Raw genomic sequence first — 18,729 nt, forward strand, 5'->3', positions numbered from 1 at the left:
GAGGCGGGAAAAGCCCCGGCACTTCTGCAGATGCTTTTTCGAATTTGCAATTCAACGTGATTACACTTCAGGGCCTGGTAAAAGGGGACATTTTTTCCCCGTCTTTAGATTTACAGTCTAATGCTTAAACTCAGCCATTTTACCTATGTTCATTAACCGCTGACTATTCTCAACTAATCATAAAGATATCGGAACCTTGTATCTTCTATTTGGTGCATGAGCTGGTATAGCCGGCACAGCCCTTAGTATCCTAATTCGATCTGAATTAGGGCAACCCGGTTCATTATTAGGAGATGATCAAATCTATAATGTTATTGTTACAGCCCATGCATTTGTAATAATCTTTTTTATAGTAATGCCCATTATAATTGGTGGTTTTGGTAACTGATTGGTTCCTTTAATAATCGGAGCCCCAGATATAGCATTCCCACGAATAAATAATATGAGCTTTTGACTTTTACCTCCCTCATTTCTCTTACTTTTAGTTTCTTCCACAGTAGAAGCTGGGGCAGGGACAGGCTGAACTGTGTACCCTCCCTTAGCAGGTAACTTAGCCCATGCCGGAGCTTCAGTAGATCTAGCCATTTTTTCTCTACATCTGGCTGGAGTCTCTTCTATTCTAGGGGCAATCAACTTCATTACAACAATTATTAATATGAAGCCACCTGCAATATCACAATACCAGACGCCTCTATTCGTTTGATCAGTCTTAATTACAGCTGTTCTTCTCCTTCTATCCCTTCCTGTTCTTGCAGCAGGTATTACCATGCTCCTGACCGATCGTAATCTCAACACAACTTTCTTTGATCCTGCTGGGGGAGGCGACCCTATCTTATACCAACACTTATTCTGATTTTTTGGTCACCCTGAGGTATATATTTTAATCTTGCCTGGCTTTGGAATTATTTCTCACATTGTCACTTATTACTCAGGTAAAAAAGAACCATTTGGCTATATAGGGATAGTTTGAGCTATAATATCAATTGGATTTTTAGGTTTTATTGTATGAGCCCACCACATATTTACAGTTGGTATAGATGTTGATACACGAGCCTACTTTACATCTGCCACAATAATTATTGCTATTCCCACTGGTGTCAAAGTATTTAGCTGACTTGCTACATTACATGGAGGAGATATCAAATGAACTCCCCCTATACTATGAGCCCTTGGTTTCATCTTTTTATTTACAGTAGGAGGCCTAACAGGCATTGTTCTAGCCAACTCTTCTTTAGATATTATTCTCCACGACACTTATTATGTTGTTGCTCACTTTCATTATGTACTATCTATAGGAGCAGTATTTGCTATTATAGGTGGCTTTGTCCATTGATTCCCCTTGTTATCAGGTTTCACACTTCATCCAACATGAGCAAAAGTCCACTTTACCCTAATATTTGTAGGGGTCAATCTAACCTTTTTTCCTCAACATTTCTTAGGCCTAGCTGGTATACCACGACGCTATTCAGACTACCCAGACGCCTACACACTATGAAATGCCTTATCATCGCTAGGATCATTCGTTTCACTAACAGCAGTTATAGTTATAATTTTCATAATCTGGGAAGCCTTTGCATCCAAACGAGAAGTCTTATCTGTAGAACTTACTACTACTAATATTGAATGACTCCACGGATGTCCACCTCCTTACCACACATTTGAGCAACCCGTATACATCAAAGCCTAATCAAGAAAGGAAGGAATTGAACCCCCTAATATTGGTTTCAAGCCAATCTCACTACCATTATGATTCTTTCTTTATGAAGTGTTAGTTAATGAATAACATAGCCTTGTCATAGCTAAATTACAGACTACAATCTGTACACTTTAATGGCCTATCCCCTTCAACTAGGATTTCAAGATGCAACCTCCCCCATTATGGAAGAACTATTACATTTTCATGATCACACCTTAATAATTGTTTTCCTCATTAGTTCTCTAGTCCTTTACATTATTTCAACAATGCTTACTACAAAATTAACTCATACTAATACTATAGATGCTCAAGAAGTAGAAACTATCTGAACAATCTTACCAGCTATTATTCTTATCCTTATTGCCCTTCCCTCATTACGCATTCTATATATGATAGACGAAATTAATAACCCAAATTTAACCATCAAAACATTAGGTCATAAATGATACTGAAGTTATGAATATAGCGACTATGAAGACATCATTTGATTCCTACATAATTCCAACTCAAGATTTATCCCCAGGACAACTACGCTTACTAGAAGTAGATAATCATCTATTTCTCCCCATTGAACTCCCAATTCGAATATTAATCTCGTCCGAGGACGTTTTACACTCATGAGCCCTACCTTCAATAGGATTAAAGACAGATGCTATCCCAGGTCTACTTAACCAAGCCACAATTACATCAACCCGCCCAGGCTTATTTTACAATGTTCAGAAATTTGCGGATCAAATCATAGTTTTATACCCATTAAGCCCAGGTTTAGTCTGTAGGGAATCCGTTCCCTTTCTCCCATTGGCCCCTCGGGTTCCGGATGTCCCGGCCATCGGATCACGATCCCCAGGCCGCCGAGATCGCTGAAGACTTGGGTCTCAGGGGCTCATGGAGAGGGCTACCTGGCCTTCCCTCCTCCGGCACGCATGGCCGCCTGGCCTGGCCTGGCCTCACCTCGTTCCCCCGCGCGCGCCCTTCCTGGGCCTCTTTCTGTCTAACTGGCTAACGGCTGAAGGAGTGGTGAGGGCAGCTCCTCTCAGAAAGGAGAACGGGAGAGTGAAGTGTCGCGTTCATCGATTTTCCTCTTAAGAGGTGACATCCCTGTTTCCTCTAGACTCCCTTCTACAGTCTTCAGAGCCTTCATCTGATATGTTCAGTTTTATTTTCCAAAGAGAAGCGAAACTCCCCAACGAACGCTTACTGGCCCCAGCCAGCCGGGTATGGGGGCGCACAAGCCCTGATTGCTTTACAGGCAGATCTCCAATTTGATGGATGTAGCTTTATTTGGTCCACTCAAAAATGATCCGATTTGAATGTTTCATGGCAGATTTTCCCAGGAATGCACATGGATGAAGTGCATCTTGTCTACCAAATCATAGGATTTCATGGGTCTTAGGGAATCCTCTGAAAGCACTACAAATGTAGTGAGGGTAGACGACAGTGTGCCCTTCATAGCTTTAGTTTTTGACCCAGTAGCAGAGCAACTGCCCTTCTTTTGAGCCTTTAGAACTGTTTTTTACATTGACCCAAAAGATGTCACGATCCCCATCTGAAATTTTAAACGTTACAAGAGAAGCCCTTTAAAGATCGTGGTTTTGGATGTGTTTTTGTTCTTTTTTTCCAAATCAAAATACCACGCCATCCTGAAAAAGGGATAAACATAATTCAAAGGACTTAATACTGCTATTCACTGCAGTGAGGAAGCAGTCAGTAATGATGGACTTCCAGAAAACAGCTTTAGTGACATCTTTTGAAATAGCAAAGGAAAAGAAAGTTGAACGTGCCTTTCAGGAAGAGGAAAACAATGATCCCAGTAGCTCTGAGGACGATGTTGGGGAAGGTAGAGTACTCTAAATTGTGTGATAAGTGCAGCATTATTCATACCGTAGGTCACACTGTTTAGTACTACATATCTCCTCAACTCTGCTGACCTGCTTCACTTCATCCAAACACTGATGCAACAATCAACCCATCAGTTGGGTGTTGATTGAGCACTTACTGTAGGCAGCACACAGTAAGTACGGTGTATTCACGAAACCACAATATAGCTAGCAAGCAGGATCTTTGTCCTCGGGGAGCTTACAGCTCGGAGGGGGAGGTAGACAATAAAATGAAATACAGATGAGGAAGACACAGAGCAGAAAGGCAAAGTGAGTAACAGAGAGCTTAAGGGGACAGAATCATTAATTCGTTCATTCATTCATTCAATCTTATTTATTGACCACTTACTGTGTGCAGAGCACTGTACTAAGTTCTTGGAAAGTACAATTCAGCCACAAAGAGAGACAATCTCTGCCCAAAACGGGCTTGCAGTCTTTAAGAGGACGGGGGAGGAGAGGATGGAGGAGGAGGAAGAAGACACATATCATAACAAGTCAACATACCCATAATCCCTTAACCTATGTTGTTTTATCAATAAGAACAATATAAAGAAATAGAATTAAAACCATATATGCATCGAAACAAGTAAACAGGTATTAATGTAAATAAATAGAATTATAGATATGTACATTTATATATACTCAAGTCCTTTAGGGCAGAGAGGGGGGACAGAGCAAAGGGTAATAATGATAATAATGTTGGTATTTGATTAGCACCTACTATGTGCAGAGCACTGTTCTAAGCGCTGGGGTAGATACAGCTTAATCAAGTTGTCCCACATGAGGCTCACAGTCAATCCCCATTTTACAGATGAGGAAACTGAGGTCCAGAGTCCCACAGTCACACAGATGACAAGTGGCAGAGCTGGGATTCGAACTCATGACCTCTGACTCCCAAACCCGGCTCTTTCCACTGAGCCACGCTGCTTCTCCTTCCGGGTGATGTGGGGGGAGGGGAGGGAGTGGAGAGAGCTGAGGAAAAGGGGACCTTAATCTGGGATGGCCTCCTAGAAGAGGTTAACCTCCAGGAGAACTTTGAAGGGGTGAAGTATTATTCTTTGGAGGATTTGAGAAGAGAGAGCATTCCAGGCCAGTAGTAAGACCTGAGGCAGGGGTCGATGGTGGGAAAAGAGACAAAGTGAGGTTATCTGCAGAGGAACGGAGTGTGAGAGGTTGGCTGCAGAGGAGAGAAGGGAGGGGAATTGAGGAGTGGGGAAGTGGTTGGAGAGCTCTGAAGCCAGTAGTGAGGAGTTTCAGCTTCATAAGAAGGTTGATAGGCAACCACTAGAGATTTTTGAGGAGGTGGAGAAATGTCCAGAGCGTTTCTGTAGAAAGGTATTCCGGGCAGCAGAGTGAAGTACAGATTTAAGTGGGGAGAGACAGGAGGTTGGGAGATCAGAAAGGAGGCTGATGCAGTAATCCGTTAGGAATATGATGAGTGACTGTACCAAAATAATATAAGTTCAGTAGCAGTTAAGATGGAGAGGAAAGGGTGGATGTTGGCATCCTTGTGAATGTGAGACCATTGGTAGTGCTGACCACAGTGACGGGAAAGTCAGGGAGAGAATTGGGTTTGGGAGGGAATTCAAGGAGCTTTGCCTTGGATATGTTGAAACTGAGGGGAGTTTCCTCTCCTTCAACTTTCTTCTTGCCCCACTGCTGCTTTGGCTTCTGACCCTTCTGATCCACTGAAACTGGTCTCACAAAAGCTAGTAGTGACTTCCTAGTGGCCATATCCGGTGTCTTCAATTCCATCCTAATCCTTCAAGACCTCTAAGCTTCCTCTGACCTTGTAGGCTACGTCTATCTCCAGAAGTCACTGTATAACCTAGGTTTCTCTGACACTGTCCCTCTTTGGTTCTCCTCCTGCCTCTCTGGCAGATCCATGGTCCTTTTTTCCAGCTTCTCCTCGGACTCCAATTCTTTAATATATGTTTTTCTCAAGATGTAGTTCTAAGTCCCCTTCTAATTGATCTCCACTTTCATTTGCTCCCTTGGAGAACTCACCCCGTCCTATCGCTTCTCCTACCATCTGCATGGGGCTGACTCCAGATCTATTTTCCCAGTGCCGACCTCTTTGCTTCATTGCAATATCACATTTTCTCTGGTCTTTGGGATCCTGCCTATTGCCTATCCCTCCAATACCTCAAACTTAATATGCCCCAAACTGAACTCCTCACCGGGCCACCCAAACATTTCCTTCCCGCTGCCTCTCCTCTCATTGTTGGCCATACCATCCATTCTTCCTGTTTCACTAGCTCGCATCCTTGGCACTATTCTTGGTCCATTTTTCTCCTCCAACCCAAGTATTCAGTTAGTCACTAAGTTTTATCTATACCCAAGTTTTTTCTTTCTAACCCAACTGCTCTCATGCTGGTCCAAGGACTTGTCAGTAATCTGTCTCAACTACTACATCAACATCCTTGATGACCCCCCTGCCTCCAGCCTCATCTCTCCCCAGGTCAGTCTTCACTCCGCTGCCCAGATCACCTAGAAAAAAACAAATGATTCTGCACGTCTCCATACCCAAAACACTCCAATCGTTGCCTAGCCAAGTCCTCCACCCAACATAATAGCATTATTGTCATTATCATAATCATTATTAATGTTGCTATAATTAATGATAATGTTACTCTTAGTAACAATAATAATAATGATGATGGTGATGGTGATGATAATAAGACTTTTTGGTTTAACTCTGAAGAAGAAACAGGTTAATCAGGTTGGACTATGTGGATGATCCAGTTGGGATTACAGTTTTTGTATGAAGGAGAACCGATAATGAATTTCCACTCTAAAGCTGAGGAAATGGAGTCACTAAGTTAAGTGACTTGCTCAAGGTCAATGCCGCAACCAATTGGAAGAGCCAGCATTAGAACTCAGGTCTTCTTACTCCCAGGTCCATGCTCTTTTGATTAGGTCACTCCACACTATTGTCTTTAAGGCACTCGCTCAGCTATTTGCCCCCATCTAACTTTGTTCCCTTTGCATTACAATCACACACATCGTTCCTCTAACTGCCCACCAATTATGCTGACCTTGCTCTTGCCTCACGTTAAACCAAGGGTGGGGGGAACAGTGTCGAAGGCAGCTAAATTGAGGAGGAATAGAATGGAGTAGAGGCAAGAAGTAGAGGGTTGCTTACCTTTAAGAGGGCAGTTTAAGAGGGCAGTGGAGTGATGGGAGTGGAAGCCAGATTGTAGTGGTCAGCAACAACAACAACATCAACAACAACGGGTGGAAATGAACAAAGAGCAAGCCAAATAGCTATGTGGGTGGATGCTTAAAACACTCATTTATCATTAGTTTGTTTTGGGTTGCTGGATAGCAGAGAGAAAAGGAGGAGAAAAGCTTGAGGCAGAGTGTATAGGCAGATCACTCAAGAGTTTTGGACAAGAATGGTAGGAGGAAAATGGACCAATAAGTGGAGGGAGCCGTGGGGCCAAAGGAGAGTTTTATTTTTTCAGGTTAGGGGAGACCATGGCATGTTTGGAAGCAGTGGGGAAGAAGTCGCTGGAGAGCGTTCAGTTAAAGATGGAGGTTAGGGAGGGAAGAGTAGAGGGGGCAAGTCCTTGGAGAAGGTACAAGGGGATGGGGACGGATGTTGATGTAGAAGTGTTGGATTTAGAGAGAAGGCAGGAGGTCTCCTCTTCGGGAACTCCTGGGGGAGTTGGGAGAATTGAAGGAAGGGCAGGAAGTGGGAGGGGTTGAGGAGCATTAGGGAAGATTTGAGGGCGATCAAAACCAGATAGTTTTTGATTTTTTCAAACAAGTCGTTAGTCAGATCATTAGGTGCAAGAGATGAAGAAGGCCGAGGTTGACAAGGGTTTTGAGGAGGCAGTAAAAACATCTGGAACAACTGGCAAAAGCAGTGGACATGGGTATCAATAAGGACGGAAAAATAATTCTTCCAGGCACAAGGGAGGGCAGACTTAAAATACCTAAGATCAAACTGGAAGTAAAAGAGGTCGGCCTGATTTCTAAATTTCCTCCAGTGGCACACTGCAGCTCCTGGCCAAGAACGAAGGATCAAACTATGGAGGTAATCAAAGGCTGTGGTTTAGTGGTACAAGGCTGGCAAGGGGATAGGGGAGCATGTGGGTTGAGTTCAGTACAGAGGGTGATGTTGAGGGCGTCAGTTTGGTCTTCAAGAGAAGGTCGTTTGGGAAATGGCATGATGAATTGAGAAAATTGGGTGGGCTCAAAATATCGGAAGTCTCTATGGGGGAAGAGATTTTAGTTTGGGGTGAATGGTAAACCATGATGTGGTAACCAGCTCTGCACTGTTTCATAGAACAACTCCCAACAACCTCAGTGGCAACTGGTCAAGCAAAGTAGGGAATCCCAGAAGTGAACCCAGACTTCTGGTCTAGGTTGGCCACTTGGAAAACAAGGGATGAGACAGTACTGGGTTAGGCAAAGGCGAGCCACATTGCATAGATCTCTGGATTAAAGAAGCCCTAAGTGAGAGGAGACAGATTTTACATTTCTGATTTTGAAAAACCTCTTGGGTTGTTAAGCATTTATTCAAAATGTATACAAAGTAAATTTCATGGGCCACTACAATTCTCAGAGTTTGAGGGCAGGATAGAGTGTGATGGAAGCCATGAATAGTGCACTTCACAAGATAAGTGAGTTTTTGCTAGCATTAAGTGTCTTGAATTTCTTCAACTTGTAATATTATTAAGATTGAAGGGCCAGCTACCAAAAAAAAAAAAAAACAAACAAAAAACAACAAACCAGTGAAATTCTTGCACCAAGATCCTGAAAGAAAAGTAGTTTTCAAAGTAATTTTTGGAACTTGACATTTAGGGTAGCATTGCTGTTTAGCCAAAAAAAAACCACAAAAAAAACCAGAGCATTCTGCTGGCTCCACCCAGGAAAGAAAAATGTAATAAAAAGACTGAAAATTTTAAGGATCCTCTTGAGAAGACAAGACCCTTAAGAAATGCTACTTAGAATTAATGTTTCATGTTAACAGTCCTACTCCCTCTTAAAATACTATAAAACCTCTAGGCAACTATATTTGCTTCCCCTTGACAGCTTTTCAGCTGTTTCAAGAGATAGATGAGCTGACAGTGAAAATCATCAAATTACTTTGCGTTCTTTCTGTAGGAGAGATTTCCAGATCTAAAAAGCGAGGGATGAAAAGGCCTTTAAGGAATTCTCTTGAAACAGATGAGGAAGATATGGGGTAATGTGGTTCAACAAGTTTGTGCTTCCAGTTAAGCAATAAGCAATAATATCCACTTTGGCAGATAGTAAAATAGTGTAGAACACTTGCATGGTATATTCCTTCCAAGATGTGGCAGTGTGGCTCTTTTATTTCTAAATATTTACCACTTTGGATACATGATTCTTTTAACAGGGATGTCCAAAGTATCCTGGAAAGATTTAAAGGTATGTTTTCAACTCTTACATTTTCTTTTGTTTTGCTTTTTAAAATGGCTTTTGGGTAAGCTGTGTGCATTCAATAAAATCTGAAATAGGTAACCTCAGAATAGAAAGTGCCTAACTTGGAATATAAATTTATAGAGCTTTTTAATTGATGCTGAACTGTTTGCAGTGCCAGTCACCCTGAATCTGGTGATATACCAAAGAAGAGAAAGGCTATCATTCTTATAACCACAATGGCTGAGTTATAGGACCAGTTATAGGTTAAAGAGTGGTCCAAATAGCTTAATAATTGTCATGGCAGCAAAGTCCCCAGTAGATGATTACTGAGAGAAGCACTACTTTGAATATGCAGAGCAACGTGTTACAGAGACAATAGGTGTCAACACCTTGGGGCCAAATGGGGGCACTTGCACCCATGAATTTCCAGCTGTGGCAATGAGGTCTTTGTTGTTTTCTTCCACACATTTGGGCCTGAACTCTCAGCTTCACATTCCCAGTAAATAGAGTTAGGGATAAAGCTATTCCCCTGTACTCAAGATGGGAAGTTGGTGCCTACAAGAAATGGGACTCAAATGCCCACTTAAAACTTCAGGAACATGCCCACACCCTAAGTGTTTCTGGCGAGAGGAGAGAAGAGATATGACCTAGTATTTTAGTGGATAGGGTCCTGGCGTGGGAGACAGAAGGATCTGGGTTTTCTCATCCCAGCTCTTCGACTTGTCTGCTGTGTGTCCTAGGTCAGGTTGTCTAACTTCGCTGTGTCTCAGTTACCTCAACTGTAACTGTGAGGACTACGACTGTGAGCCACTTGAGAGGCAGGAACTGTCCAACCAGATTTGCTTGTATCCACCCCAGGGCTGAGCACAGGGCCTCGCATACAATAAGCACTTAACAAATAGCATAAAAAACCGAAAAGACAGCAACAAAAAACAGTGTCACTTCCCTCCCAACAATACTCATCTCTCATCCTGCCTCAGCAGTGGTAACTAGGCAGGGAAGTTCTATTCCATCAGACAGGTGGTTAAATGGCTCTAGAAGGACACCTTGAAGTAAAGTGGTACTTTTTTCTTCCTTGAGAAGATGCCTGTCACTCGATTGGCATTAACTTTTATTTCTTAGCACAGGTGGTGAAAAGGGGCAGGAATGTTAAGGGAGCAGGAAGACAAGAAAAAAACACCAGTTTCAGAGATCTAATAGGCAGAGAAACTCCCATTGAGCTTCCTTTCAGCCCTCATTAGAATCTCTCCAGTTATCACCCGAGACCTAGGTTGATGTCACCTGTCACCTGGCGATGGTTATGCTAATTGGTTTGGCAAGACAAAGAAGCTGGAATCAAAAGCTGAATGTATACAAAATTTATTCCTCACATAGAACTTCTCTTTCGAGAAGGATATTATTATTTAATTATTTGGAGGTGAAGAATTGAACTTCTATTTCAAAAGAAATGCAATTATTTAGTTATATTGGAGATTCCCTGTTCGAAGGAATATGCATTTGCGCTACTTGCATGTGACAAAACACCTAGCTCCCATCCATGAACTCTTCCCACTCATGAGGAATACATGACCGTTCACCAGGCAGTTAGCCATCTCACGGCTCCTCACTTGGTGTGGGCGAGGCGGGGATCCCATGATCCGCACTTTGATGATGTGCAGCCATTTGCCAAATTCTCGACCTGCTACCCTGATGGTCAGAGGACATAGCTATTTATTGCCTGGGCTTCCTGGCTTTCCCAGCTTGCGGCCTCGGCCTGTCCAATCTCTGCCCTCCACATTCTTCTGAAACTTATTTGATTGACACGGGGGTGAGGGACACTTTCCATAGTCCTAGCCTGGCCTGTCAAACTAGCCGTTATGGTTGCAGGGGCAGTGCCCCGCCATCGCTTCCAAGTTCCACTTTGTTGGCTCGGGCAGTGACGGGATAGCTTTTGACCTTGAGATGGTGGGGAGCCCAGTTCACCTTGGGAGAGAAGAGTAAATCTGAGAATTTAACTCTGGGTACCAATATTGCTATCTTCCCCATCGAGTAGGTTTCTATGTTCTTAGCCAGAAAACTTCCTCTAATTAGCCCTACACACACTTCAGTCTGCCAACCTAATCCACAACCCATTCCTCTATTTACTCCTTACCCATTATTACTTATCTCCTTGCATAACTGCCTCGTTATTTTGAATAGATTGTGTGACCCAAAAAGTAGGGAGGGATTATGGTAGGAGAGAATGAAGTTTCCCAATAAAAGGGACAATAGAACGAAAGAAAGAAGAGGAGGAGAGAAGGAAGAGAAAGTTAGCAGCTAATTTAAGACAGACTTCTCCTCTACTGAATTCTCTCAAGGATTGCCTTCAATATGCACACAATACCTTAATGCCCCTTCCTTCCTCACCGCACTGTCCTGTTCTCAGTTCTCAGTCTTAATGGAATAACTTCTCCACCTGTTTTGAAACCCACTTTCACCCTTCCTTCTCCTTCTCCTGCATATTATTTAGTGCCTCATTTAATCTTTAATTTCCTCCTAAGTATTGGGATGAGGCAATTCTGTGACCAAATGCCTTTCACAGCATCACTAAACTCTTCCCTTTCCTCTCCATCCACACTGAAATAATGTTCACCAAAGTACTTACCCTCTCCTGCCTTGATCATTGCAGCAGTCAGTAATTGTTGACCTCCCTGCCTCCTGCCTCTCCCCACTTCAGTCTTTACTTGCCTCTGTTGGCCAGATCATTCTTCCTCAGGAATGATCATTCCACATATCTCTACTCCTCAAAAAGTTCCAGGCATGGCCTGTCCATCTCTGCCCTGAACAGAACCTTCTTACCATCATCAGCTTTAAAGCACTCAATCTTGTCCCCTCCTACCTTACCTCCTTGCTTACCTATGACGACCCAGTCTGCACACTTCGCTCCTTTACTGCCAACCTACTCCGTGTACCTTGATCTTATCTCTCACCGCCGACCCCTCGTACACTTTCTGTCTCTGGCCTGGAACGCCCTCTTTCTTTGTATCTGACAAATGATGCCTCTCCCCACCTTGAAAAGCATATTAAAGGCACATCTCCTCCAAGAGGCCTTCCTTAATTAGGCTCCCACTCCCTTCTGGGTTGCTCCTGCACTTGGATTTGCACCGTCAACTCCATAGCATTTATATCAGTACCCGTAATTAATTTATCTTAATGCCTGCCTCCACGGCTAAATAATAAGCTCCATGTGGGCAGGGAATGTGCCTACCAACTCCCTCATATTGCATTCTCCCAAGCACTTAGTACAGCGCTGTGCACACAGGGCTGTTGATTGATTGATATTGATTGTTTGACTGGTTGATTGATTTACTTTTCCCACTTTAGAAAGTTAACCCCTCACCACCACCCTCCCCAGGTACTGACATTTAGTCAAAACACAAGCAGTAAAACTGAACACTATGGATCAATCAATCAGTCAATCATTCAGTGGTATTTATGCTCACTGTGCAGAGCACTGAACCAAGCTCCTGGGAGATTATAATACAGGAGAGTTGATAGACTTGTTCCCTGCCCACAGGGAGCTACTGTCCAGAGGAATTATGGGACAAAAGGGGATTAGCTTGCTATGGCTTCCTTCACCATGGAGTAAAATTCCAGAAGCTTTTCCTCTGTAGTTCAAAGGATTTGGAAAATCACAGGAGAACAACTTTCTAAAGTGTGGTTTCAAGAACTGGGCAACCTCTTCCGCAGATCTGCCTCATGCTATTTGATGGAATGATTAGTGTATGAGCAATTCTGTCCAACTCGACAGGGTATTAACTGTGGTTGAATAATTATAATTAGTTTGTAGGTAAGGTATTAATGAGCTAATATAAGTAAAGAGAAGCACAATGAATAAGGTGCTGGGCCCAGCAAGAGAGATTACCCATAGATCTCAGGGGAAAAGCTAGTAACACTTGATCGTTCAGAAGAGCTAGTAACACTTGATAGTTCATCATTGACAGTTGCTGAGCAGTCACTGTTCACAGTGCACAGGTGCTTGGGAGGGAAAGCAGGAGGCCCCAGGCTGCGGGTGGTGGAACAGCCCACGGACAAATGGATCCACCAGTGATATTTACTGACTATTCACTATGCGGAACACTGTATTGTAAGTAGCTTGGTACTACTACCACTACCAGTTACTCAAATATCTATACCTTGGTAGCCAATCTACCATACAGGTGACAATGGCATTAGATATTCATTAACATTAGTAATTCCTGGGTGACTGTCATGTAGGGGATATTTACTTGAGAATTCAAAATAAAATTAGAAACTAGGTGCTTGGTCCCCTAGGCTTTTCCCTTTACAGCTAATCTCTTGTGGGGAGCTCATCACTCACAGTCATTCAGCAGTCACCTCTGGGCAGAGGACTCCCAAGTCTCTCTCTATTTTTCTCTCTCCACTCCTGCCCTCTCACCAATCTCATATATTTCTCCTGTGTTCAGGATATCTCCACTTGAGTTACCCTAAGGGCAACTCAGACTGAACTTCTAATCTTCTCTCTACATCTTCCTCTCTGTACAGTGCTCTGCACATAGTAAGCGCTCAATAAATACTATTGAATCTTCCTTTTCACCCAACTCTCCCATCTCCTTTATGACCACCACCATCCTCCCATTAGGTAATCTCTGCACTCTTGGGGTTTGTCCCTCACTTCCATTGACTTCCTCCTCTCGCATCCAACTAACTGCTTAAATCCTTCCTGTCTACTCGATCAGCCAAAAGCCTGGTTCAAACATTCCTTATTTCATAATAAGACTCCTATATCAGTCTCTTCGCTCTCCTTCCTGCCTGCAGCCTCTCTCCCTTTCCAGACTGTAGTCCAAGCTGCTGTGCAGATCGCCCTCTGGAAACGTCACTCAGCACACAGGGTTCTAACTCCTCCCCACTACCCTACCATGATTGTCCATCTCCCAAGGTGTCAAACCAAAGGCCTTTTGGTTTTGATGGTCTCCACCTACTTTCTCTCTTTATCCACTTCTATTTCCCAGCTTTCACTCTCCTCTTTTCCCAAACCCTCTGCCTAGTTGTACTCGGATCTGTAAGTTGTTCACACGGAGGTAATATCCTGAAGCCACGTAGATCAGCTCTGTGAGAAGAAACAGGTATAGAAGCAGAACAGGATCTTGAGAGGTGCCAATGGTTAAACGGTGAGGCAGAATATGAACCAGAAAATGAAACCCAGAAGTAATTGCAAGGTAGGTAGCTAGCCATATTAGTCTCAGGTAAGCAAAACTGAAACCTCAGAGTGTTTCAAGAAATGAGGACTAGAAAGCAGAGTCAGAGGCAGTTGGGAAGCCGAGGAGGATTAGAAGCGAACAAAGTTATTGCTGACCTGAAAGAGTGCAAACTCAGCTTTAAGTTTATACCACTGGGGTAAGAGTCAGGGCATAGTGGAAATGATAATCTCCACACTCTGGCTCCCACAACTCCCTCCCCGCCCCCCCACCCCCGCTCCTCCCCCCACCAACCCCATGCACTTATGAACCTGTCTTTAAATTTTGCATTATAGATGGCTTACTTATTCATATCAGTGTCTGTCCTCCTCTCTCGAATATGAGCTCATTATGGGCAGATATCATGTCTGTTAATTGTGTTGCAGTTTGTACTCTCCCAACTCCTTAGTACAGGGTTCTGTACATAGTAGGGGCTCAATTAATACCGTTGCTTGAATGACTGATAAAAAATCTAGCCCAAAGTAGAATAAATGAATGCAAATGCATATGTAAATTCCAAGGGTGGCTAATTGGTTGATGTGATCAAGGAGATGGGGATTACAGATGGGTCAGCATTGGAAATCTGTACTCAGAGTTATGTATAGGCAGGTATTAAGTCAACTCATGATGGTCTTTTTTATCTCTAAGATATTTATTCCTTAACGTGTCTCCCAAGCCATCAGCAGAGCAAGTGCTGGCCAATTTCCCCTCAGGCAGAATTTCATGTCAACTAAATCAAATTAATAAATAAATACCAACTGTCACAGTCTAAATTCACCAGATTGGTGCACGCCATAAATCATTTGAATTCATTCCACCAGGTTTGAGGGATTGAGGAAGAAATAGTGGATTACCGCATAGTCAGACATGGGCAAAACTATGCATCTGCTCCTGCTTCCCCCTTGGGGATCAGGGGGGAGGAAGAGGAGGAAGGGAGCTGGGGAGGGTAGTGACACGGGAATAATAGTGATAATAATAGTGATAATGAAAGTGAAGATGATGATAATAATTTGTGGTATTTGTCAAGCACTTACCGTGTAGGGCACAGTTCCTGGCCCACATGGGGCTCAGAATCTGAATGTCCACTTTGCAGAAAAGAAACTTGAGGCAGAGATAAGTTAAGTGATTTGCCCAAAGTTGCACAGCAGACATATAATGAAACTGGGATTAGAACCCATGTCCTCTGACTCCCAGGCCCATGCTCTTTCCGGGCCCAGAGGTATAGGGATTCGTCTAACAATTTTTCTCAAAGGTTGTCTAAACTAGGAAGATTCTAAAACTTATTTGGTGAGCAAGAGACCATAATTATGAGTGTTCTCCCTGTGTCTGACAGTTTGTGAAAAACAAAAAGGATGTGGAAAAGTAGGGAGCAAGGAAGAATTTAGAGTAAACTAGAGCATGGTAATGAAATATTTAAAAGGAAAGTTGAAATGGCTCCTGAATTAAGAAAAGCAAAAATGATAAGCATTGTGGTGTAGCAGAGATGTGGTGTGCTCTAGTGGATAGAGCAGGGGCCTGGGAATCAGAAGAATCTGAGTTCTAATTCCAGGTCTGCCACTCGTCCCCTGGGTGACCTTGGGCAAGGTCCTTCCTGTCTCTGAGTCTGAGCTACCTCATCTGTAAAAATGGGGTTTAAGCCTGTGAATCCCATGTGGGACAGGGAAAGGGACCAAACTACTTAACTCAGCGCATAGTAAGGTTCCTATCACATCATGAACACTTAACAAATACTCTTTTAAAAATACAAAAATGACAACTTTCTGTTTTCTGCACCCTCTGAAATTAAAATATTGGTATTTACAAATACATAGAAGAGAAATTAGCCTTTTTCAGTGGAAGCAGTTGAGCTGAGAAATCCAGATTTAAGCTGAGTGTATTTAGGGTATGAATTGAATTCCGGCCAAATCATGAAAGACAGATATGATTTCATCAATTCTCTTTTCTGAATTCATAAGGTTAAGTGGTGTCTGGGGGTGGGGCTGCACGGGTGTCTAGAAGGGTTATTATCATTATGATTGTTATGATTATTATGATTAATTGCTGCCCTTTCTAATTCATTCATGGATATACTTTCTCCAGAACCTCCTGTTCTCTGCTATAATCTTCACCTTTCCTAATGGTTCTTCCATTATCATTGTTATGGTCCCTACCCATCTAGCTATTGGCCTTTCTCTTCCATGTTTTCCCTAGACTTTTCATAGCATTAGTGTCTTCTCCAGAGATTTAGTCCTTTTATTTATGTGTCTAAAATATTCTCATCTCCGTCAAGTCATTTGGCTTTCCAAAGACCATTTGGTTTTAGTTTGTTCTAAAAGCCATTTGTTTCTCTTTAGGGCAGTCAGTGATATTCACGGAACCCTTCTCCAACAGCACATTTTAAAAGAATCGATATTCTTTCTATCCTTTTTTTCACTGTCCAGCTTTCTAATCCATTCATTGTCCCTGGAAATACCATAGAGGTGACATTTGAAATTCTGTGGCAGTAGTTACATCAGCACATTTCGTGATTTCTTCCAGTCTCTTCATAGCAAGTCTTCCTAACAACCTTTGGTGTATTTCCTGGCTACTACGTCCTTGATTATTGATTATTGATCCCAGGAGAGATAAATTCTCAACTATTTCAACCTCCTCTCCGTTCACCATAAATGTGTTAAAACTTTCAGTTGTCATGATCTTTGTTTTCATTATATTCAAATAGAAGCCCATCTTTTTGCTCTGTTCTGTAACTTTTCATGATAGACCCTTCAAATCTTCTTCACCTTTTGCTACTGGGGTTGCATCATCAGCATAATGAAGGTTGCTTATCTTCCTTCCTCCAATTTTTACTCCCCATTCTTCTTCATCCAATCCTGCTTTTCTCATTAGGTATTTGGTTTAAAGGATGAATAGATAAGGTGAGACGTTATGTCCTGTCTTACTCCCTTACTGATGGGAAACCAATCAATTTCTTCATATACTTTCCTTAATGTAGCCTCCTGCTTGCCATTCAGGTTCCTTATTAACGGAGTATCTAGAAGGGTGTTTCCTGAATATAGGATTTGATTTCATAGTCAACTATGTCTTCCTGCAATCCGTTCCCTCTTTAGGTAGTGGGGTGGATTAGTGTCTCACAACAATGGGAAGGCTGGGTGACTGGGTATTTCTTTGCCTCCGTCCCTAATCAGTAACCTCTTACCTTTGGGCATTTGATATGCACCCTACCGTCAATCCCACAGCACTTAAAGCACTTAAAGTCCTTTAAATGATATAGATTACTAATATAATTCTATAAGCAAATAAATAAACTATGTAAATAAATTTAATTTATATGTATACTTTTAGAGACTACATAATATAAATTGACATGGATAAATATATAAAAATAAATGATTACTTTATATGAATGAATAAATCTGCTTACCTCTCTAGACTGAAAGCTCACTGCAGGTAGTGAACTTGCCTGCTAATTTGGATCAATAATACTCTCGTAAACACTTGATACAATGCTCTGCACAGAGTAAGCCCTCAATAAATACCACTGAGAGACTGATTGATTGGTGACTGATTACTTCTTCTTTACCTTAAGCTGTGGTCAGATATTTCATTAGGTGATTTTTGTCCCAAATACACCTCATCAATTTAGATCCAAGTGAGATTTTGAGTTCCACATTGGTCTGGAACCACACCTAACTTGTTTTTCTGACAACCAATCACTTGATCAATCAGTCAATCATACTAATTGAGGCCTTACTGTGTGCACAGCATTGAACTAAGTGCTTGGGAAAGTTCAATATAACAGTAGGATAAAGTTGATAGAAACGTCCTCTGTCCATAAATAACTCACAGTGTAAAGGAGGAGTCAGACATCAGTATCGTTCAATAAATGAATTCCTGATATGTACATAAAAGGCTGAGGGGCTGAGGGAGGGGTGACTAAAAGGGAGTAAATGCAAGTGCAAGGACAATGTCGAAGAGGGTGGGAGAAGTGGAAATCACAAATGAGAGATTGCTCCCAATTTTAGAAAAGGTTTATTTGAAGTTAAAGGAATTTCCAATCCATCTGAAAACAATCTTTCCTCTGAAAACACTTTCCACATGCGGCAAGTTCATTCTTTGTAGAATTAATCGAGCCATTGCCCATTTTTTACTCTATGCTAATATTGTTGATTCATTTTTAATGTCTGTCGTAACCTCCATGTAATAGAATGTAACAAAATTCCTCCACTACATAAGGTATTAATAACTGTTTCACTGTAGCTGATATTAGCAAGATTGTTTGTGCAAAGAGAAAAAGACTGCAAGTGGACACTAAAGCTTTACTCCAAGTGACTACCAAGAAACCTGATCAGATTTGGCAAACTGAGGAAGAGCAGAGGTAAGACTTCTAAGGGATGTCTCTATTTGGTAGATTTATTTTGTGTTTTATCCTGTTTTCTACTTCGTTTTCGTGCCGACAAATATTCCAGAGGGATGTATGTGTGTGTGTGAGTGTGTGTGTTTTCACTTCTATGCAAAATATTCTCAGCCCGATTCTCACTGGAAGTCAATGAAGTAATTAGCAACACCG

At 42.2% G+C, this 18,729-nt stretch overlaps 1 long non-coding RNA gene across 1 annotated transcript; it reads left to right on the forward strand.

The window, feature by feature from the left end:
• The first annotated feature begins 8,710 nt into the window (after positions 1-8,710).
• Positions 8,711-18,496, forward strand: LOC114812919. Its single transcript, XR_003760536.2, has 3 exons — positions 8,711-8,767; positions 8,942-8,973; positions 18,420-18,496. It is a non-coding gene; the product is annotated as an uncharacterized LOC114812919 (long non-coding RNA).
• The last annotated feature ends 233 nt before the right edge of the window (positions 18,497-18,729 follow it).

Source organism: Ornithorhynchus anatinus, chromosome 6, assembly GCF_004115215.2.
Source record: "Ornithorhynchus anatinus isolate Pmale09 chromosome 6, mOrnAna1.pri.v4, whole genome shotgun sequence".
Taxonomy (NCBI): domain Eukaryota; kingdom Metazoa; phylum Chordata; class Mammalia; order Monotremata; family Ornithorhynchidae; genus Ornithorhynchus; species Ornithorhynchus anatinus.